The sequence below is a fragment of the Cetorhinus maximus genome, chromosome 13 (assembly GCF_964194155.1).
Source record: "Cetorhinus maximus chromosome 13, sCetMax3.hap1.1, whole genome shotgun sequence".
Lineage (NCBI taxonomy): Eukaryota > Metazoa > Chordata > Chondrichthyes > Lamniformes > Cetorhinidae > Cetorhinus > Cetorhinus maximus.
The window spans coordinates 63,581,559-63,605,627 of NC_135891.1; the positions used below are offsets into that span (position 1 = coordinate 63,581,559).

The 24,069-nt window shown below is 40.6% G+C and overlaps 1 protein-coding gene across 1 annotated transcript in view; it reads right to left on the bottom strand.

Annotated features, from left to right (window-relative positions):
* gnas (GNAS complex locus) overlaps window positions 1-24,069 on the bottom strand; it is a 357,713-nt gene that overhangs the window by 258,605 nt on the left and 75,039 nt on the right. The window lies entirely within an intron of this gene.

The window sequence follows — 24,069 nt, forward strand, 5'->3', positions numbered from 1 at the left end:
ATGTAGCAAAACTGACCTGACAGACCGGCTTTTAAAAAAAAAATTGGAACAGTCAGTCTGACAGTTCTGATTTTTTTTTTAAGCCGGTTTTCAGGTCTAAAGCTTGTCTGAAAGACAACGAGAAACTCCATTTAAACACCAAGCCCGGGGCCCCACCACCACCCCAAACACCTAGTGTTTGGCACCATCTACACTCTCCTCTCTTGGGCCCTGGCTGGAAGATTATTGGTCAGCCAGGAGAGCACTGGAATAATTGTCTGAAGGTTACAAAAGTATGGATGAGGGTTTCAGCAGCAAATGTATTGAGGCAGGGACAGAAATGGGCAATATTAAAGGTGGAATTAAGCGGTCTTGGTGATGAAGAGTTTATGGGGTTGAAAGCTCAGTTCTAGGTTAAGTAGGGTGCCAATGTCATCAGGGCCAGAGAGGCAAATGCAGGCTTTGCTATCTGCTGCAAAGACATTGGCAACTACCATGAAGAATAGAGCCAGCAAATGCAAATCCACTCCCTATGGGCATGGGATCTGATATTTTGGAAATGGTACAGTGAAGTGGCAGAGGACAACCCTTCTTCCATCGGTCTCATGGAATACCACCTCCTACTGCAAACAAGGAATCAGGTCTTGGGCTGCTCATTTACTGCCTGCAGACTCATGTCTGCACCTTGGGTGTTCCTTTCATGTTTGCTTGGCAACAGCTGATAGCAGTTTGTGTTGATGTTTCAGAATTTTTGACCCTACTGCAACACTATCTTGTGTCTCCATGAATAAGGTCAACAGACCTGGAGACGATTTTTGTTTGTCAGGAGTGATGGAGAAAAGGGGAGGAAAACACTACCTCAAGCCAAGTTTTCCTCTTCCCCCTTTTTTCCTGTTTCTCTCCGCACTTCATCCCTTGCAATTAAAGGCTGGAAGGCAACATGCTCCTAGATCATTTGCCAATGCTACACTGAAACCAGCTACAAGGAACAGAAAGAAATCAAAGGAACTTTCCATTTTCCACCCTAAATGGGGTAGTACTTAGTACTTGGCAACTTCCATCATTAGCTAAAATAAGAAACTCTTGTTAACAATGGGGCACAACCCCCACTACTACATTAGAGCTCTTTGGAAGAGATGTATAATTTGGCTCTGGAATAAAGCATTCGGCTTTGGCACCAAAGTTTCTTTTTCTTCCACGTTTTGCTCTTTATCAGCAGCACAATTATTGACTTCAAAACTAGATGCTGAACATTTCACAGTATTTTGTGGCTGCTGCAAGGCTTCATTCAGGAATGTGAAAACCATTTTGGAACAATGAGTTTACTGTAATTTCCCCCATAAGAACTTCAGGGAACTGCGCAAGGAGGGCAAGATGTGTAAAAAATGATTTGACAATTTCAATAAGCGAGGATCAAGTTTCTAAAAATAAATGTCATGAGACAATGTTTTTGTGGTTTTGTATACTGTAGTAATCCAGTTGGCCATGTAACAGTAAACATATAAGCACTTGAATATGAAAAGCAACATTTATTGGTACTAATTATATAAAGATGGAATAGTTGACAGGATGCAACTGTTCAGAATATTTACCTATGTTTCTTCGTACTCTGGGTTTAAAGTTATGCTTAGTAATAATACTGCGAGAGAGTAAATGCATTTAAGGGTACAAAATGTCAACTGTTCAAACAAGTTCTTTTAAGCACAAGAGTCTTCATTTTGGGACTCGCCTCCCTGAAATTACACAAGAGCAGCAATCGCTCCCGCATTCTTCGGTAATATTATACTGAAATTATCCACTAAGGGAGCACATGAAAATGTCGGAAAAACTCTCCCAAATTCCTTTCCACGTGCATAAGGAGTTTGGTTCTGCTCATTGACTCCTCATGGTGGTGCAGCTCACGTTATTAATTAAATATATTGGGATCACAGGTGCAAGTTTATTCCTGACCGCTCTGGAGCATAGTGTTTTAATACTCAATACACTGTGCTATCTTTGAAAAAGAATTTCTGTTCAAAACACTTCTAAATTCTTACCGATTGCTGCATCATAAAATTGCCTAACTCGAGTATTTGAGCCAAGCATCATGTAAAAATTAGACCAGCATTCAACCTTTACAACATAGCCTATCTGTGCTTCTGTCTGCCCTACCTGTACCACCTTGATGCTTAACTTCTCAAATGTTCTACTAGTCAGCCAACACAAATTAGAACTTATTCAGAATATTGTGACCCATATCCTCGCTTGAGAAAATTCTGACACTTCATCACTTCTGTGCTTGCCATTAACTCTGCAACTCAGCAAATTTGATCTTAAAGGTCCCTTTCCTCTCTTTCAAATCCCTCCACTGTCTAGCTTACTTTATCTCCGTGATCTAGAATCATAACACAGAAGGAGACTATTTGGCCCATCAAATCAATGCCAGCTCACTGCAAGATCAATCCAGCTAATCCCACTCACATCTTTCCACTGCAATTTTTTCCCCTTCCCATTAGATGTTCCCACATGAACCTTATTCTCCTCTGACACTGCTGTACTCCTTGTCTCCCATTTCTTCTGCTCCACCCTCACGGCAAAGTATTTCAAGACATCCTAGTGGATTGAGAAACTGCTGCAGGAATTACTGATGTTGATTCATCACATTCTCTCTTTAAATGTTATGGGAAAAATTACAATATAATATGGAATAATAGGACTACTTTCCTTAAAATTACATCAATAATTTTAAAACCACAATATAAACAAATAATTGAAAACATTTTAGAACACAAAGGAAGACAAGTTTGCCACGAAGGATGGAGTGGTCCAAACAATCTGCCTTTAAATCAACAGCCACATCATACTTTATGTTAAGAAAGGAGTTCCAGGATTTTGACCCAGCGACAGTGACAGAACAGCAATATAATTACATGTCAGAATGGTGTGTGACTTGGAGGGGAACTTAGAGAGGTGGTGTTCCCATTCATCTGCTACCCATGTCCTTCCAGGTGGTAGAGGTCATGGGTGGAAGGTGCTGTTAAAGGAGCCTTGATGTGTTGCTGCCTTGTGTATCTTGTAGATGGTACACAATGCTGCCACTGTGTGTCAGTTATGGAGGGGATGAACGTTGAAGGCGGTGGATGAGGTGCTAATCAAGTGGGCTGTTTTGTTCTGGATGGTGTCAAGCTTCTTGAGTGTTGTTGGAGCTGCACTCATCCAGTTGTTGGAGCTGCACTCATCCAGTTAAGTGGAGAGTATTCCATCACACTCCTGACTTGTGCCTTGTAGATAAATGACAGGCTTTGGGGAGTCAGGAGATGAGTTACTCTCTGCAGAGTTCCCAGCCTCTGACCTGCTCTGTAGCCACAATATTTATATGGCTGGTCCAGTTCAATTTCTGGTCAATGTTACCCCACAGGATGTTGGTAATGGGGATTCAGTGATGGCATTGAATGCCATGGGGAGATGGTTACATTCTTTCTTGTTGGAGATGGTCATTGCCTGGCACTTGTGTGGCATGAATGTTACTTGCTACTTATCTTCCCAAGCCTAAATGTTGTCCAGGTCTTGTTGCATATGGACACGGACTGCTTTAGTAGCTGAGGAGTTGTGAACGGTGTTGAACATTGTGCAATGATCAGCAAACATCCCCACTTCTGACCTTATGTTGGAAGGAAGGTCATTGATGAAGCAGCTGAAGATAGCTGGGCCAAGGACACTACCCTGAGGAACTTCTGGAGTGATATCCTGGAACTGAGATGATTTACTTCCAACAACCACAATCATCTTCCTTTGTGCAAGGTATGACTCCAATGAGCGGAGAATTTCCCTCAGCTCTTGAGTTCAGCTCTTTTGTTTGGATCAAGGCTGTACTGAGATCAGGAGCTCAGTGGCCCTGGTGGAACACAAACTAAGCATCAGCCAGCAGGTTATTGCTGTCAATGCGCTGCTTCATAGCACTGTCAATGATACCCATCAATTTACATGATCGAGAGATGGGTCAGTAATTGGCCATTAGATTTGTCCTGCTTTTTGTGTACAGGACATACTTGGGCAATTTTCCACATAGTCAGGTCAATGTCAGTGTTGTAGCTATACTGTGACAGCTTGGCTAGGGGTGTGGTTAGTTCTGGAGCACAAGTCTTCAGTACTATTGCTAGAATGTTGTCAGGACCCATATCCTTTGCAGTATCCAGTGCCTTCAGGCATTTCTTGATATCACATGGAGTGAATCAAATTGGCTAAAGACTGGCATTTGTGATGCAGGGGACCTCAGGATAAATCTGAGATGGATCATCCACACAGCACTTTAGGCTGAAGATCGTTGCAAATAATTCTGCCTTGTCTTTTGCACAGATGTGCTGGGCTCCCCCATCATTGGGAATGGGGGATGCTTGAGGAATCTCCTCCTCCTGTTAGCTGTTTAATTGTCCACCCCCTTTCATGACTGGGTGTGATCTGATCCATTGGTTGTGGGATCGCTTAGCTCTGTCTATCACATGCTGCTGCTGTTGTCTGGCATGCAAGTAGCCCCATGTTGTAGCTTCACCAGGTTGACGCCTCATTTTTAAGTATTCCTGGCATGCCGTCCTGCACTGTTCATTGAACCAGAGTTAATCCCCTGTCTTGATGGTAACGGTAGAGTGGGGAATATTCCGAGCCATGAGGTTACAGATTCTGAATCAAGTACAATTCTGCTGCTTCTGCTGATGGCCCACGGTGCCTCGTGGATGCCCAGTTTTGAGTTGCTAGATCTTTTCGAATTCAATTGCATTTAGCACAGTGGTAGTGCTATATGGCATTATGGAGGTATCCTCAATGTGAATTTGGGACTTCTTCTCCATGAGGACTGTGCGGTGGCAATTCCTACCATCACTGTCATGGACAGATACATCTGAGATAGGTAGATTGGTGAGAACAAGGTCAAGGTTTTTTCCCCTTGTTGGTTCCCTCACCACCTGTCGCAGACCCAATCTAGCAGCTTTGTCCTTTCAGACTCGGCCACCTCGGTCAGTAGTGGTGCTACCGAGCCACTCTTGGTGATGGACATTGAAGTCCCCCATCTAGAGTACATTCTGTGCTCTTGCCACCCTCAGTGCTTCCTCCAAGTGGTGTTCAACATGGAGGAGTATTGATTGATCAGCTGAGGAGGGGCAGTAGGTGGTAACCAGCAGGAAGTTTCCTTGCCCATGTTTGACCTGATGCCATAAGAATTCATGGGGTCCAGAGTCAATGTTGAGGTTTCCCAGGCCATCTCCCTCCGGACTATATACCACTGTGCCGCCATCTCTGGTGAGTCTGTCCTGTCGGTGGGACAGGACATACCCAGGGATGGTGATGGTGATATCTAGGACATTGTCTGTAAGGTATGATTCTATGAGTATGACTGTTGCTTGACTGGTCTGTGAGTAGTCTCTCCAAATTTTGGCACAAGCCCTCAGATGTGAGTAAGGAGGACTTTGCAGGGTCGACAGGACTGGGTGTGCCATTGTCCTTTCACCACAGCTAGGTCACTGTGAAGGCCATTGTCCTCATAAGGGACAAACATCAGAAAACATTTTCTTGTTACAGACATCAACAAAGCAACTGGCAGCTTCAATGAATTCTGTGATCAGCACAGCACCATCCTCATCCAAAGCAAAGATTGTAGCCCTGGAGATTCCTTTGGAGACACTCAACAGGGCATTGCATTCTGATACTTGGAGCTGGCTTGAAGCCAAAACTCTACTGGGGCTTTTATGATCTGATGCAAATCATCAGATTTGCATTTCACTAAACACTGGCTAAATTGACTGTGGGTCCAAAAAATGGTACAGCTGGAAACAACCCATATATTTTTATTGCTATTGGCACCTTAGCTATTCTCTGCTCATTGCGTAGAAAATAGCATAGTTCATACAGAGCAAACAATAGGTGAAAGCACATCTTCTCACTCACTCCACCCTAAGATCTCAGGGGTCTACAGGCAAGTTATTTCAGAGTTGTGACTGTATCCATACAATCAAGTAGTGAGTATTCCATTACATTCCTGACTTGAGCCTGGTCTTTAAACATGAGAATGCCCACTCTGAGAACCGTGATAAATGAGACTAGGCTGGGACAATTAGAATCAAGGTTGCACTGATTCTGTGTGTAGTACTGTGGAAATCAAAGTCAATGAAGCATCACTTAAAATTCTTGGTCTCAGGAGAATAGCCTGTTCAGTTAAAGTTCTCAATAATCGACGACTGAAGAGTTCTGCTGGAGGCAACTGTTGAACCCCCTTCCTGCTTCCACACTCCTCCATGCCATTAGTATGTTCTACCTCATATTACTGAATATAGAAAAACAGGATCAGGTTTTTCGTCCCCTCTAGCCTGCTCTGCCATTCAGTCAAATCATGCTTGACCTGTACCTCACCTCCATTTACCCACATTAGCTCCATACACGTTTTTACTCTGAACTCCCTGCAGGTTTTCCACTGGGAGACTAAAATCAACTCTGTTATCTCAAACTTACAAGGATAAATATTACACCGCTTCTTTTGCAAACCTCACTCCATAATAAGCTCCCCTGCATAAAACCAAAAGCAATTATTTACTAATTAAAAACATTTGGAAAGCAGATGTGAATTTAAAAAGGGATCTGAAAATACAATTTCAAGCTTGTGATTTTCCCTTTTCAATCCATTCGTGTGGAATTCTGTTCTAATTGTTTTGTTAAAGAAATTACAGTTCCCTGTGTATACCTGTTTAAACTCTGCACATACACAGAATAGATAATGTAGTTTTCATCAGATTCTGATCAGAAGCAGAGACAATGGTTGAATTTTCTCCTGCCAAAGATCAAGGGCATTAAAGCCGCGAATTATACTCCTACTCCAACCTCACCAAGATCAGCCAGCTCAGTACAGGCCAGAGATTAAACCTCAGGGCTGTGTGCTCTTTATGGCTCAGTACTAGTTTTTGATCAGTCATCTACCCAGAGTCCTGATAGGACTTAGTTTGGACATTTTAAAAGCATTCTGGTCATATCATTATGTGATGATGAGAAATTATGCAAAAAAATTGCCTACAAAAATAGTGCAGCGTACTCGAACTTAAACAGGTTTAAAATGGTGCACAAGAACTTGCATTTTGAGTTAACATAAATTTTCACACCGTGTAATTTTGTAAGAGCTGGCAATATTAGTCCCAAGGTCTCCAGCCATCATGAATATGGACAAAACTATTTTTCTAAATAAATCTGTTCTACTACTATGCACTTTGCAAGAATTCTATTCAAGATTATACAAAATTATGGAAATCAGTCAGGCACTTGAGACAGCTGAACCTTGAAATAGATTTACAACAGCATGAAAAACGCAAATTCAGATTTGTGCAAAAATTTAGTATTAAGAATTTCTGGCTGCTCTTGGGATGCTTTGCTGCTCTGATGACTTGATGGATTACCACCTAATGTGTACTAAGCCACATAAACCAGGAAGAGTCCTAGGTTCAACTGCTGGACTATGTCAAGTTAACCTCAGTCAATCTTGGCAATGTTGAGAAAGGGATATGGAGAAAATCAGAAAGGTTATAGTAGTTGGAGGGTATGTGGGGACAATGAACAAGAACAAGCTGTAACTTCATTGTCAAACAGCCTGATGACCATTACTGTCTAGGCTCAAGCCAAATGGCTGCTTCAATGAAATAGTGGAAGCATGTAACTGCCCATGGAACTGTGCAGGAGTTATCACCTTTGGAAAGAAAAAAAAAGCAGGTAGAAGCTTTAGACTTTATACAAGCATGGTTCAAGTGTTTTGACACGTTTCTGACACAATCTTCTATGTGGACAGTATACAATATTTAATAAAATTGTACACTGAAAATCAATCCCTACAATAGGATCTTTTTAAATTTATCATAACACAGGTTCAGAATTAGGGGCAGGCTATTTAGGACTGAGATGAGGAGAAATTTCTTCACTCATGGGTGGAATTCTCTGCCCCAGAGAGCTGTGGAGGGTCAGTCGTTGAATATGTTCAAGACTGAGATTGATAGATTCCACATATTAAAAACACCAAGGGATACAAGGATTGTGCAGGACAATTGTGTTGAAATAGAAGTTCAGCCATGATCTCATTGAATGACAGAGCAGGCTCAAAGGGCTGAATGGCCTGCTCCTAGTTCTTATAAGTTAATTTAGTTTAAGAATGATTACAAAACCAGTGGAGGTGATTAGATGTTTGTTGTACATAGCTATTCAGGGATATAGGAAAAAGTTGAGGAAATGAACTTGAGTCAGTGGCAGAATGGGATCAAGAGGCTAGATGGCCAGCTCCTGTTCATAAATTCCCAGCCTCCCAAATATGCTCTATGTACATTTAGTATATAGTTCACTTACTTCCCGTCAATATTTTGTCATCGTGGATGTCACTATTTTGTTTCAATCGCCATGCCTGAATATTATTATATATTTGCTTTTTACAATACTGTTCCTTCAAGCTCTGTCTCAGATTTGATCCCTCAGAGTGGATGATCTTAGCTGGAGGAAGAGTGCTTTCATTGGCCTCAGAGTTCCTCAGCTAGGGAGGGGAATATCTAGAAGAACATCTGTTCCCCACTGCTATCAACCAACATCTCTTCTGGAAGGTACACACGTATGAACCTTCAGCAAGTTCAAGATACACTGTCCTAGTCTGCAAATGAAGAACAGCCACTCAGTACCAATGGCACTGTCTCCCATCAAGCACCAAGGATAGGATTTGTACAAAAATTGCAAAAATACCACCACTTGGAAAGACTGCAATCATAAGAAATGTAAGCCATTCAGCTCCTCGAGCCGATTTCTCCATGGGTGGCAGCTACCAAGCTGCCTTCATTTGATGATGCTCGTTTATTCCTCCACATTTCTACACATCCAGAGGGGGAGATTAGTTTTTTTTTTAAATGCAGCAAGTTGTTATGATCTGGAATGCACTGCCTGAAAGGGTGATGGATGCAGATTCAATTAAATTATGACTGATCTATCAGTCATCGACTCTGCGACCATGGTGGATAGTACTAAACAGGTATTTTCTTTACATCAGATATTTCTGGCTCGATAGCCAAACATTATAGACACTAAAGCCTCTTTGAGAATTAGAGTGCAAGACAACACAAAGCAACATTGAAAGATAAGCATAATAAAAACCACCACCTGGAAGTTCCCCTCCAAGCCACTCACCATCCTGACTTGGAAATATATCACCATTCCTTCACTGTTGCTGGGTCAAAATCCTTGAACTCCCACCCTAACAGCACTGTGGGTGTACCTACACCATGTGGAATGCAGCGGTTCAAGCAGCAGCTCACCACCATTTTCACAAGGGCAATTAGGGATGGGCAATAAATGCTGGCCAAGCCAGCGATGCCCACAAGCCATGAATGAATTTTTAAAAAAGCTAGGCTAGGGGATGGATCAATGGAGAAGTAGTGGCAGACATTTAAGGGGATATTTCAGAATACTCAGAATAAGTATATTCCTACTATAAAGAAAAATTCTAAAGGGAGGACCCACCATCTGTGGTTAACTAAAGAAACTAGGCAAAACATCAAACTTAAGGAAAAAGCATATAAATATGCGAAGATTAGTGGCAAGTCAAATGATTGCTCAGAATATAAAGAACAGCAGAGAATGACTAAGAGGTTAATCAGGAGAAAGAAATTAAAGTATGAGAAGCTAGCTAGAAATATAAAAACTGATAGCAAGAGTTTATACAGGTATTTAAAAAAGAAATGAGTGAGTGAGTGTTGGTCCTCTAGAGAATGAAAATGAGGAGTTAATAGTAGATAATAAGGAAACGGGGGATGAAATGAACAAATATTTTGCTTCTGTCTTCACTATAGAGGACACAAAAATATTCCAGCAATAGCTGTAAATGAGGAGGAGGAAGGGATAGAGGAACTTTGGTAAAATTACAATCACTAGAGAAGCAGTACTGAGCAAACTAATGGAACTGCGGGCTGACAAGTCTCTGGGTCCAGATGGACTTCAACCTAGGGTCTTAAAAGAGGTGGTTAATGAGGTAGTACATGCATTGGTGTTAATTTTCCAAAATTCCCTAAATTCTAGAAAGGTTTCATCAGACTGGAAAGTAACAAATATAACCCCCCTATTCAAGCAGGGAGGCAGAAAGCAGGAAACTATAGGCCAGTTAGCTTGACTTCTGTCATGGGGAAGGTGTTATAATCGATCATTAAGGAGATTATAGCTGGGCACTTAGAGAAACCCAAGGTAATTTGGAAGAGTCAGCATAGTTTTATGAAAGGGAAATCATGTTTAATTTATTAGAGTTCTTTTGAAGCAGCAACGTGCTGTGGATAAAAGGGAGCCTGTGGACGTACTGTACTTGGATTTCCAGAAGGCATTTGATAAGGTGCCTCATCAAAGGTTATTGCGGAAAATCAAAGCTCATGGTATAGGGGGTAACATATTAGCATGGATAGAAGATTGGCTGGCTGGCAGAAAACAGAGATATGCATAAATGGGTCTTTGTCTGATTGACAGGATGTGACGACTATAGTCCTGCAAGGGTCTGTGCTGAGACCTCAACTTTTTACAACTTACATCAATGACTTCGATGAAGGGAGCAAAGGCATGGTAGCTAAATTTGCAAATGATACAAAGATAGGTAAGAAAGCATGTTGTGAAGAAGACAAAATTTTGCAGATAGATATAGATAGGTTGAGTGAGTGGGCAAAAATCTGGCAGATGAAGTATAATTGTGGGAAAATTGTGAAGTTGTTCACCTTGGCAGGAAGAATAAAAAAGCAGAATATTACTTGAACAGATAACAACTGCAGAATTCCAAGATGCAGAGGGATCTAAGTGTTCTAATGCATGAGTCATAAAAAGTTACTATGCAGGTACAGCATGTAATCAAGAAGGCTAATAGAATGCTATCCTCTATTACAAAAGGAATTAAACATAAAAGTAAGGATGTTATGCTTCAGTTATACCAGCCATTGGTGAGACCACATCTCAAATATTGTGTGCAGTTTTGGTCTCCTTATTTAAGGAAGGATGTAAATGCATTGGAGGTGTTCAGAGGTGGTTTACTAGATTGATACCTGGAATGAGCAGATTGTGTTATTAAGATAGGTTGGACAGACTGGGCTTGTTTCCACTGGAGTTTAGAAGAGTGAGGGGTGACTTGATATTTTTTTTATTCATTCATGGGCAGTGGGTATCGCTGGCTAGGCCAGCATTTATTGCCCATCCTTAATTGCCCATCCTTAATTGCCCTCGTTCAGAGGGCATTTAAGAGTCAACCACATTGCTGTATTGAAGTATATAAGATCCTGAATGGTCTTGACAAGATGTACGTGGAAAGGCTGTTTCCTCTTGAGGGTGAGTCCAGAACTAGGGGGCACTGTTTTAAAATTAGAGGTCGCCCTTATAGGACAGAGTTGAGGAGATTTTTTTTTTCCTGAGGGTTGTGTGACTTTGGAATTCTCTGCCTCAGAAGGCGGTGGAAACGGGATCATTGAATATTCTTAAGGCAGAGGTAAATAGATTCTTGTTTGGAAAGGAAATCGAGGGAATGTGGAATTCAAAACACACACGGATCAGCCATGATCTTATTGAACGGTGGAGCAGACTCGAGGAGCCAAATGGCCTACTTCTGCTCCTATTTTGTATGTTCATATAATCAATAATGGTTGGTGAAAAGCACAAATTTGTATCTGATTACATTTTTAAAACCAAATCAAATTATGACATGTGGACTAAATTGTCACCATGTGCAATGAACACTGGCACCTATGGACACTAAATAAGGGAACACTGGTAAAGTAGCTGATCACATCACTCTTTCACCTTTCCAGAATTCTAATTCAATTCAGAATGAAATGCAAGTCTTTAATTGCACCAGTCATGAAAGTGTCCCAATTTAGGAAGAACGAAAGAAAAATTTGCATTTATATCGTGCCTTGCAGGATGTCACAAAGTACTTTACACCAAATAAAGTACTTTGTGAAGTGGAGTCAGTGTTGTAATGTAGGAAGCACAGCAGCCAGTTTGCACATAGCAAGCTTCCATGAAAATCAAAGCCATAATGACCAGATCATCTATTTTACTTATGTTGGTTAAAGGGATTAATATTTGCCAGGGCACAAAGCAAACTTCAAAAAGCAGTACTTCGTTAAGTTGCATGGGATCTTAAATCCACTTGAGGGAGCAGACAGAGCTTCAGTTTAACATCTCATCCGAAAGAATCGCAACCCAATTGTGGATCCAGTTCAAATCTGGCACAAATTAGTAAATTTAATTCAAAGAAAGCACGAGAAAACAAGCTGCAGAAAATTTAAAAGGCACTCAGGTCTGTAAGCTATTGTGAACAGGGCAGCTCTAGGGAGGTTTTGAGTTGTTTTCCTGCATTCTGTATAACTTGGTAACGCAAGGACGACTGCCTTTGGAGAAGGCACAGCAAACATAATTCTTCCTCATCTCACACAGTCTCTTTAAGTCAAGGTGTGGGCAAACACACAAGAAGGATGTGCAGCAGAGTATATTGCAGCTGGAGGCCAGGAGGATAAAGCAGCGCCTTCAGTGACCTGAAAAGAGATTAGGTCAGTAATGGTCTGGGAAATGGTGGCTTGACTTGGTGTTTAGTAGTGAGTTGTCATCTGGGCAGAAGTAGGGGGAAGTTAAAAGAGAGTTATCTTTCAGCCTCATCAATGTGAAAGTTATTCTTTCATACAATTTCTCCTTTGTGAACAGGTTTGACAATGATTTTTTAAAAATTATTCTTCCACAGGATGAGGACATCGCTGGCTAGGCCAGCATTTATTGCCCATTCCTAATTGCCCTTAAAGGTGATGGTGAGCCGCCACCTTGAACTGCTGCAGTCCATGTGGTGTAGGTACACCCACAGTGCTGTTAAGAAGGGATGTCCAGATTAGACCTGACAGGATAAAACATTGCAAGTTTGGAGGGAGATGGATTACAGTGAGTGAGGGAAGCGAGAAACTGATAAAGCCGATGTCACACCAGTAAAATTTCTAGAGGCCAAAAGGAGGAATCCAGATGGACCAGGAAGACCGAAGAAAAAGTCAGGTAGGCTGGTAAGTGTTTTATCTTCTCTATTCCTGCAAGACATAGCACTGTAATGGCTGATAGAAATGACTGACTAACCACAAGTGTGGATACAGCAACACCATTTTGGCCACATGCACTAATTTTAGTATCTATGCCCATATATTCTAGTTACTTCAGATGTGTACATTGACATTAGCAAACATCTACCGCCATTCAGTAGCCAATCAAAACACTTGTCCAGTCTGCTTTTGTCTTACCATTTTACCAAATGCACAAAACAGTTTGTGTTCACATGCAAAATGTGAGTATTAAGACCATTTGTCTAACAACTGAGTTTATTATTCATTTTTTATTTACCGATCGTAAATGCAATCAACCACATCTGGATTCTCAATTTATCACATATGGATTCCCAAATTGCCACATGTGATGAGTTGTTAATGTATAATGACAAAAGAGGTATACAACCAGGATCACTGCCATTAGCTCCCTATGTGCCACCCTGGGAAGCAAAAAAAAAGCATTACTATGAGCTCACTTTCCTAAAACACAGTTAGCAAGGATGTTAGGTGGGTGTATTTAAGATGGCCAAATCTGGTGATAATGCCTGACCACAGGCTGCCTTGATCATTGTCGTTAGCTGGTTGAAAGAAGTTTAACATCAGATGTAATGCTGACAAGAGGTGGGGGACCTGGAGTTGAGTAGGCTGGCTGTTAGATCCAGCTGGTAAAAATAGACACTCTGAAGCCTTCAGGCAAAGAATGCCATTGGATATTTAGCATCTTCAATCCTCCAAGGGAATGCCAAAAAAAAAAAAAAAATTCTGGTGATGCTGAAGGATAACTGAACTCAGTAGACCAACGTAGTAGGGATCAAAGCTGCTTATTTCTCCACAACTCTCAGTCCTGCGCTCTCCCCTTCAGTTGCTCGTAAGAGCCTCCCATTTTCAACTTCAATGAGAAGTTCAAGGGAAAAGAATACATGAGGTGGTTTCATGTTGCCTTCCTCATGTGTGCTGAAAAGCAACAGAAGTCCTTTTCCCAAAGGATCCTCTGCCTGTAAGCAGTTGTTGTCCCTCTAGGTCCCTGAGATCTCAAATGACCCTGCTATCCTGAACCTCCTAGGAGCAAATACAACAGTCATCATCTGGCTGAACAGCACCAACCCCACTGAATGATGGATAGGTGAAATCCATCAGTGGCTAAATAGGTAAATCACAGCATGGGGTGTTTCTAAGCCAGGAGGTCTGAAGTTCAACCTTTGATCATCCAGTTCGTTGGGATAGCAGCTAGGAGGGTTGGTTGGGGCAGGCGGTACTTACTGCAGTTCACCTCAGCACCTGTGGACTGGGGAGGAGTCAGGCAGGATTCCTGCTCGCTGCTGGATAACAATGCATGTCAGGTCCGTTCAGTGAACACAGAATTCGGAAGATGTTTCAACTGAGCCCAATAGTCTATTAATACTAACATATAGGTTCAGATGAATGGTGATTAAGATACCAGAGGATTAGTACACTGGGGCGTAGGTTCAAATGAAGTTCAGGTTAAGGGGATAAAAGAGTGAAACAGAAAAGTAGCAAAAAACAAAGTTAATCCTCTTTTTCAAATTTTTCCACCAATAGCTTCTAATCAACCCCATGTGTATATGCTACTTTAAAGAAAAAACTCTAATTGGTCTGTTTAAGTTTACAAGAACAGTTAGCATATTTGTTTCATCCAAGTTGTGTACTCCTGGTCTCAGCCCAAGGTAGCAGCCACAATTGAAGCCACTGTTGCAGAGGCTTTTGTAGGAGCTGCAAAGTATGGATCTGTTTCCCGCCCCCCCCACCCCAATGTAGCCCTGGAGGCGGTTAAGGCTCATCAAGGTAGTAATATCAGATAGGCAGTTGTAAGGTGGGGTAATAGTACTCGGAGACAGCAGAGAAGTTGAAGGGAATATCAATTGTGTGCATGTGGTAGCTGATACATTTCTGGTTAATGTTCCCTAGGAGCAGCACGTAAAGGGAGCTTTGTGGTACGCCACAGATGATTCTTTGGCTATAGGATGAGAACCCATTTGAGGCAATATAATGTGGATGATGCAGCGGTTAAAAACAGAACCATGAGCAGTGCCATGAGGCTTTTTCCTACATGAGGAGGGAAATAAAGCTGGCAAATCATCTCAGGCTTTGATTTGCCTCATACAAGATTAGGTGGAAACCCTGTTTCTTATGTGGTTAGTAGCTAACATACTGGACACTTCTGGGTTAGGAGGGTTTTATTCTTTGAGTCTTTAAACTTATTCAATACTCAACTTAACTGCCCCCTCAGAATAAGATTGGAGGCATGATTCGGGTCAAGGCCATTATATGAAACTAGGATTTTTAATAGATGGTGTTCTGGGTGGATATCCTTTCTCCACTCCAGCCCTCTTGTGGATTAGCTGCACTAATTTGTTTGGCGGCTAAATGAAATTCAAAGAGGGGGGAATCAAAAGTTCTTTACAAAATCTACCTGCTGCAGTTTTTAAAGTTTAAAAATCAAAGATTTAAAAGGAGTGGAATTAGCTCAACTTGGCAATAATTTGCCAATTTCACTTGGTCCATTAGAATGGCTTAAAGCACCTTTTTAGGTCAGAACATAGCAGCTTCACTCTTGTATTTATTGATCAGTGGAACTGCCCGACAAAGATTGCTGTCTAAGACCTTTCTGCCAACGTGTACCGAGGGACTGGGAATTGTATAGACCCCTCGGGCTGTACAGCTCACAATGAATGTATGCATTGAATACTAATTGTATTATAATTGTATTGAAGCACCTCAGAGTGCAACATGATATATGTTGATAGTGCAATGGTATTGGAGTTGTCTGTAATGACCATATCGAAATGATTGTAATATTAATTGATTGTATTGAAGCACCTCATGATCCATGTGCAAAAGTTGAATCTGATTGCACTTTTTGTGATGGCAATTTAGAAATGTTTTGTAATGTTCTTCCAGTTATTTTATGAATAAAGTATTTTTTCAAAAAAAAACTGCTCAACTTGGATCTCAGTTGTAAGGGTTTTAATTTTGTATAGCAGTGCTTAAAACCTGCAAATGATCCTTGCCATCCATCTGGCCAATCCCAGTGTCTAGCAAATATATTCCACACCACTAGTCATACCACTCAAATATTTAGAGTCATAGAGTTATATAGCACAGAAACAGGCCCTTCGGCCCATCGTGTCCTTGTCGACCATCAAGCACTTATCTATTCTAATCCCATTTTCCAGCACTTGGCCTGATAGCAGCTCAAAATAATTTCACTAAGTTGGCCCTTTTATTTTCTTTGGCTGCCTATTCCTAGGTTCATGCCCAAAAACGATGGCAACTCACCATGTTTTGATTAAAATATTACTTGTAAATTTTTTTTTCACAAAGATGGAAATAACAATACAAAGCAAAATAAACTGTATAAAAATATTGAAGTAGAAACATTATGGAATTGTACTAACAGTAATGTCACAAATGCTGGGATAAAAGTCATGAGTCCCTCAGTGTCAAGTATTCTATAGTCAACAAGAAACGCTGGATTCAGAACAGCCAATAAATCTCCAAAACTCAGAGCATCCAAGAGGATGCACAGAGCTACAGAAAATGAAGTTGTTCTTCCTACAAGTGCCTACATGGAATAATTCAGATTCCCACTCTTGCAAAATTTGGCTTTTTTGAAATTGCAGTAGATTTTACAAGGAACTATTCCATTAAGATCTTCTATTTGAATTCCATTCAGCTTACAAACAAAATGTATCTAATCCACAAGGACGAAGGAAAGTTACCCAGAACAGTGTCCAGCTTTACAATAGCCTTGTCCCAAATTAGACCCTTGTTCTTCCACGGACGCAGCTAAGTCGATTGTTCAACAAGTTAAAAAGAAAAAAACCTCCTAGTCACAACATACAAGAGCCAAGAATAGAGCTTCATATAGTCATAGAATGTGAAACATTATAGTGAATGTTTAGGAATTCAACTCCCTCTGTCTTTTTATCCTTGGCATCACTTAATCACTACTTTATTTTACCTTGTCTCTTTTCAACCGTGGTTGTGTATGCATTAGAAACCTTGGGCCTTCACCTTGAATAATTACAAATAATTCCTCCTAAGTGCTTCTGTCATACAAAAAGCACATCAGTCCCACGACAGTGGTTACAACTCTGGAAGATGACAGAGTCCTCCACCCCTCAGATATTCACCTGCCTCAGCATGGTCCCAATGTCTCTGTCCAACACATCTGTAAACTATCAGGAGTTAAATTACTATTGGATGAGACAACCAAAGTTATCTTAAATGGACGCAAAAGATAACATGGCACTAGTTCAAAGTGGAGCAAGGGAGTCCTCCCCAGTATCCTCAAACAACATCGCTTAAACAGATTATTTGGTCTTTATGTCATTGTCGTTTGTGGCAGCTTACTGTGTGCAAATTCTAACCGTGCAGTATGAGATTGCTACACTTCTTATGTTACAATGATTACACTTCAAAAGATTCTTCATTGTAAACATAGTCATTGCCCATGATGTTCCATCCATTGACGTTAAGCAGATAAAAATATCACAGCATTTCCCAATTGTTGTATGCCAAGACCTCAATGGTGGTGTGGAGCTTCAGAAAGTTCTCCCCAAAGGATCTTTCAGTCTTACAAAATATATCTTCCACATTAATGGACTGGACCATATGGCCAGCTTAGTTGTCCAAGTCAAATTCAAGACTAGTTGGGAATGAACCCACAGGAATACTCTACCACTCTGAAGAATACCTAAACCAGTTTCTCAGCTGTTGGGTGCATCCATTGCAACAGTGTACCTTCTACTTCAGCCACGCAGATGACATCATGAGTATAATGCCTCAGCCATGCCAAAGTTGCACCTCTCAATCTTAACAGTCAATTTTGCTTTGTTAGTCAGCCAGCAATTTGGACAAGGTGTTTTCGTCATATTTGACAATAGATAGTGATCTCATCCATGTACATCAGTATGTAATCAATCCCTGGTTATTGTTGAAACAAATTCCACCCGGTCACCTGGTACTTCTGGTGCCTGGCTTTGCAGTTATATCCACTTTTCTGTCACATTCAAAATTCTTGCACAGACTCAGCAAGCTGCTCAGAACATCCCTTCATCTAAGCGCATACTCCAGTACTTGAGTGGGCTTTCCAAGACTGTCTCTTTCCAATTAGAAGTAACGGACCATACACTCAGTGTCCATACAGCAACTCAATTGGTAGGAACTCATCAATTCTTGCGGCACCTCCCTATGTGTGAACATTAACATCGGTAAAATGTATCTCAAGTCTTTGGGATACTGCTCAGCATAAGTACATTATCTGTCAGTCAGGACGCCATTAAATTTCCTCCAGCAGTCCATTCATCTGAGGTTGGTATAACATGAATCAAAATAGTTTTATTCCAAGGGTACAAAGTGCCCTGGTGGTACTGGAGCAACAAATCACAAGTCAAGAGTTCTTAACCAATGACAAGTTGCGAAATGCAATTTTTAGATAAAAACTTATGGGTTGGCACTAAAAAATAACTGCAGAATTATTGTACAAACCCATTAGTGTACATGCCTGTGCTTCCTGGCCTGGCATGTTGGGATTGAAGGGTAACTATGGATCATCAATAATTACTGCCTTGTCAATATCGAACACATCCTCCAAGAAATGAAAAGTTTTTCATAGCTATTCATTTGTAACAAATGTACCAACTAAGACATAAAATTAACATCCTGATCAGAAAGAGTCTCTGCTGGGAATCTAAATCAAGTGAAAAGTCCTCATCATACTAATCTACTGCGGATGCTTGAAATCGGAAATAAAAACAGAAAATGCTGGAAAATCTCAGCAGGTCTGGCAGCATCTGTGGAGGTAGAAACAGTTAATGTTTAGAGTCCGTATGATTCTTTTTCAGCTCTGAAGAGTCAAACAGACTCGAAATATTAACTGTTTCTCCCTCCACAGATGCTGCCAGACCCGCTGAGTTTTTCCAGCATTTGCTGTTTTTATCCCTCATTTATTGGCCTGATCTTTAGTCAGTTTGAATGCATGCCAATGGCCCTTCTGTAGAATCAACATAAAATTGCTACTTCTTTTCCTCAATCTGTATTGGCATTCCATTCACTGGGCGTTGCATCATTCTTTCTTTCTTTTTTTGGAACCTCTTGTTTAACTGTGAATGCATGTTCCTTGTCCTACTCCTCTGAAACCTAGCTCTCCATTTATAAATTTGGAGCCCTTGAGAACACTTGCATTGTACGGCTCAATTATGCTTACTTCACATTTAACCATGGACATTAAATGCTACCTGCTCAGGCACCAATCAAAACCTGAGCTCTCAACACTACTTTTCCCATACCAATACAAAAGGTCAGCATCATAGGCCAACACATGCACTTCCCATGAGTAGAGGTGTTCTCCAAGGTCTCCTGGTCAGTATTTATCCCTCAACCAACATCATTAAGGATATATTATCTGATCACTATCTCACTGCTGTTTCTGGGAGCTTGGTGTGTGCTATTTTGGCTATTGCATTTCCCACATTACAGTGACTATGCTTCAAAAAACTGGCTGTAAAACATTTTGTGATGTCTGGAGATGGTGAAAGATGTTATATAAACTCAAGTCTAGCATTCTTTATAGCTAAAACATGACCTAGTGTACACTGGATGAACAATAGATTCACTATTTTCTCTGGATTAATGTATGAGAATTTCACAAGGTATCATCATTTGAAAGATCAATCATACCAGACAGTTTCATACCAGGCTAAACAATCAAACAGCTTTTCTAATGGATAAGGTTATTTTTTTAGCAGTAACAGTTACAGCCAGTTGTCGAAGCCAGCTTAAATAACACAGTAGCTTTGTACCAGTTGTTAACAAGGGTTAAACAGATAAACCAGTCAATTAAATCTGCATCAATGGCTCTATCTACTGTCCTTTCAAATTATCAATAGTAGAATACTTCTCAGTAAGCTTCTAGTACCCTGATCCATTCTGATAAGAGTCTTACTTGGAATTATGTGGGTGAGTGTTTGCATCTGGTCTGTGTGTTTTGGTCAAAACCAAAAAACAATCCAGAACATCAAAACTGACTTGACAATTATACTCCTGAAACTTCTAAACCTTTGAGAAGCCAATCTGTATTTACTACTGTCATGAAGATGTGCTTTGTGCCAAATAATCTTTTTTTAGTCCACAGGCTGAAAACATGAATTCAACTTTTAAAAACAGTCTTTTTAAAACACAAGCTAAAGTGACTTGAACTCCCAGCCAAGAAGGCTTCCCAAGTTGCATTACTATACATTTCACATTTCAATTGCACGGAGATAGAGATGACATGTCTGCAAAACCCCATCACAGACAATGACCTTAAAGGAATGTGAATGAACCATATTTACTATTCCAAGAGCACAATGTCCAGATACATAACCAGGCAGAGACAAATTATCAAACCCCTAATCACTTGACCAATGGGATCCGGGCTTAGAGGAGAAATTCCTAGAACTGACCTAATCAATTGGAATACACAATTATCTTTGAATTACTGGCCAATTGGAGAGGGTGGTCACATGGCAAGCCAATTCCTTTGTATGTTTTAAGTACATGTTTTCTCAGCTGAGAAGCTGAGAGAGATCCTTCCTTTCTCTCTCCACCCAACTTGCAAGCTTTTGAACCCTTCTGCTACTGTTTGCCTCTCTCACCCTATGTAACAGACAGACATTTTAAACAAAGAACACAATTCCACAGCTGTGTCTCCAGAAGAATAGATAGATCGTCCATCTGTAGTTGGACTGCCTCGACACTGAAGACAGCAGGACCACCAGATTTAGCCCTAAACCAGCCAAGTCACCAAACTACGGACTGTGAATTCTTTTTAACTTTTATGGACTCCAAATTGTGTGTGTGTGTGTATGTTACTGCTCTCTTATTGTATGAATGTATAAAGGGGCGGACGTTGCGAAATCCCTTTCCCACGCTTTGTGTGTGTAAAATAAACTACCCCTTTTATTTTACCTTATCTCGAGTTTCTTGTGGGGTTATTAATAGTGGATTGGATAACTCCAAAACTGAAGGATTGGGGAAAATACTTATAAAGGGGGAAATCAAAAACACCTTTCTGTTTACAGATAGGTAGTGAGTGGAGGAATCAGGGCTGTTTAAATTAATCCCCCCTCCTGTCTGTAACAATTATTTAGTTTGTTAAACAATGACCTTAAAGGAATGTGAATGAACCATATTTACTACTCCAAGAGCACAATGTCCAGATACATAACCAGGCAGAGACAAATTATCAAACCCCTAATCACTTTACCAATGTCTCAAAAAGCCTCAGCGGTGAGGAGCATGCATGGAACCTTTGTGGGATGGTTAGAATAGGTGACCAAAACTTAATCAATGGGATGGTGAAATAAAGGAAATCTTCACTTCTAGTACTTAGCTTTCTCCCCAACAACCTTCAGGCTTTTACACCCAAGCTTGGTCACACCTAGTTATCTTTCTGGTAATACTTTGGCTTTGTTGGGGAGTGGGTGTCCTTGCCTATGGGACTAACCTGTTTTACATAAGAAAAGTACCAAGTGAGAGCTCAAATTATTACAACTAATGCCAGCAAAGATGGCTCTTAATCTTCATTCAGTCTAGCAGGTTAAAATCATAATTCTCTAATAATAACTGCTGGTCATAATCCAAGTCCCCTGACCAGTCAGTCATAACCTGCATAAAACATTACTTTGACACCAATGACAGTATTGTTTCCAATTCTAGACACCAGGAAGGTCATGAAGACTCTAGAGTGGGTACAGAATAGATGTACTGGAATGGTTCCATGGATGAGGGATTACAGTTTTTGGGTAAACTGGAGAAGTTGGGGTTGTTGTCTTTAGATCAGAAAAACTAGGTGTTTAAAATCATGAAGGGTTTAGTCAGAGTAACTAAAGAGAAATTATTGCCAGTGGCTGAAAGGTCAACAATCACAGCACAAATTTAAGGTGATTAGTAAAAGAACCAGGGGCAACATGAGGAAAATGCTTTTTTATGCAGCAAGTGGTTGGGATTTGGGATGCACAGTCAAAGAGGATGGTGTGTACAAATTCAACAGTAGCTTTTGGAAGAAATCGGATAAATACTTGAAAAAGATAGTGATTGGGAGCAACTGGATTGGTCTTTGAAAGAACCGCCACAGACTACGGGCGAACAACCTTCTTCTGATTTGCATCATTTTGTGATTGCCCTTTCAATAACTGCAATATCTTTTCCACACAGTGGCAACCAGAACTGTACACAGTATTCCAAGTATGATCACACCAATGATTTATAGAGTGGCAAGATTACCACACTATTTTGGCTCAATATTGACTTCCAACATCTGATTTGTTTTATTCACTGCCACTGAGCATTGTGATGATAGCTTCAATTTGTCAATCAGAACCCACAGATCTCTCTGCTTTTCCACATACTATTTTCTTTTCAGTTAAGTAACAATGAAAATGTTTCTCCTTACATTGAATTTCATCTGCCACCTGTCTGCCCAATTCCCAAATATACTGAAATCCTCCTGTAGTGTCAGCTTTGGAATCTACCATCTTCATTAGTTTTCTATCAACTTCACAATTAGCCATTGTATTCATGATTCCAAAATCAGGAACAAAGAAGGTGTCCAAACAGACCCCTATGGGACCCCATTGGTAACATTCTCCCAGACTGATGAAAATACTTTACCCCCACTCTCTATCAATCAATTATACAGTCACTATAAAATGCTTTCAGAGATCCTCTCTTTCTATATTTTCAGTACCAGCTTTTCCAAGGGATTGCTGTTCAGAATAAATGCATTGTGGTATTGTCAATAGACTAATATTCCAGAGACCCAGGGTAATGCTCTGGGGACCCAGGTTCAAATCCCACCATGCAGATGGTGAAATCTGAATTCAATAAAAATCTGGAATTAAAAGCCTGATGATGACCATGAAACCATAAAAACCCACCTAGGTCACTAATGTCCTTTAGGGAAGGAAATCTGCCATCCTTACCTGCACAGCAATGTGGCTGACTCTTAAAATGCCATCTGAACAAAAGCAATTAGGGATGCCAGCGATACCCACATCCCATCAATGAATAATTTTTTTAAAATGTTTTTGCTTATTTGATGGAAAAGGAGTCCTGCCCACAAGGGAAGAAAAAGAATAGAATTCTGGTCCCACCATACAGCTGGGTGGCTGAAACCACATAGCCGATAGTACACTGTCTCTGATTTTTTTGCTTGTTTCAGTTGAGATGTATACTTTAAATGGAATATGAATCATAATTATTGTACAACCTTGAATATGATAGATACACATCAATTTAATATTTTCTGCATTTTAATGTATTTATCCAAACTTCTATTTTTAAGAAAGGAATTTTCTTGTGAGGAAAAAGTGCTGTAAAATGCAACATTAACTCCCAGGTAAGATGGGGTATTCTATTTTGCACATGGGTCAGCACCCACCCCCCCGGACTCAAATCTCTCCTACAAGATGATCATATGTGAATACAAAAAAAATAGGTTCGGAGAGGCTATACATGTGCCCTCCCAACCAGAGAGGCAGCTTTCATTCCATCAGTGGAGAAATGGTGGCAAAGTGGTAATATCACTGGACTAACAATCCAGAATGCTCTGAACGCATGGGTTCAAATCCCACCATGGCAGCTAGTGGGATTTGAATTCAATTAATAAGTTAGGAATTGAAATCTAGTCTTGGTGACTGTCATTGTTTCCCATAAAAACTGATCTGGTTCATTAATACCCTTTAGGGAAGGAAATCTGCCATCCTTACCTGGTCTGGCTAATCTGGTTTACTTGGTGTGGCCTACATTCAACTCCAAACACACAGCAATGTGGTTGACTCTCAAATGCCTTCTGAAATGGCCATTCAGTTCAAAGGGCAATTAGAGATGGGTAACAAAATGCTGGCCTTGCCTGTGACACCCATATCCCATGAAAGAATAAGGTCAAACTCAACCTCTGATTCAAAGACAAAAGAGCTGAACTCAAGTGGTGAGGCAAAAGTTG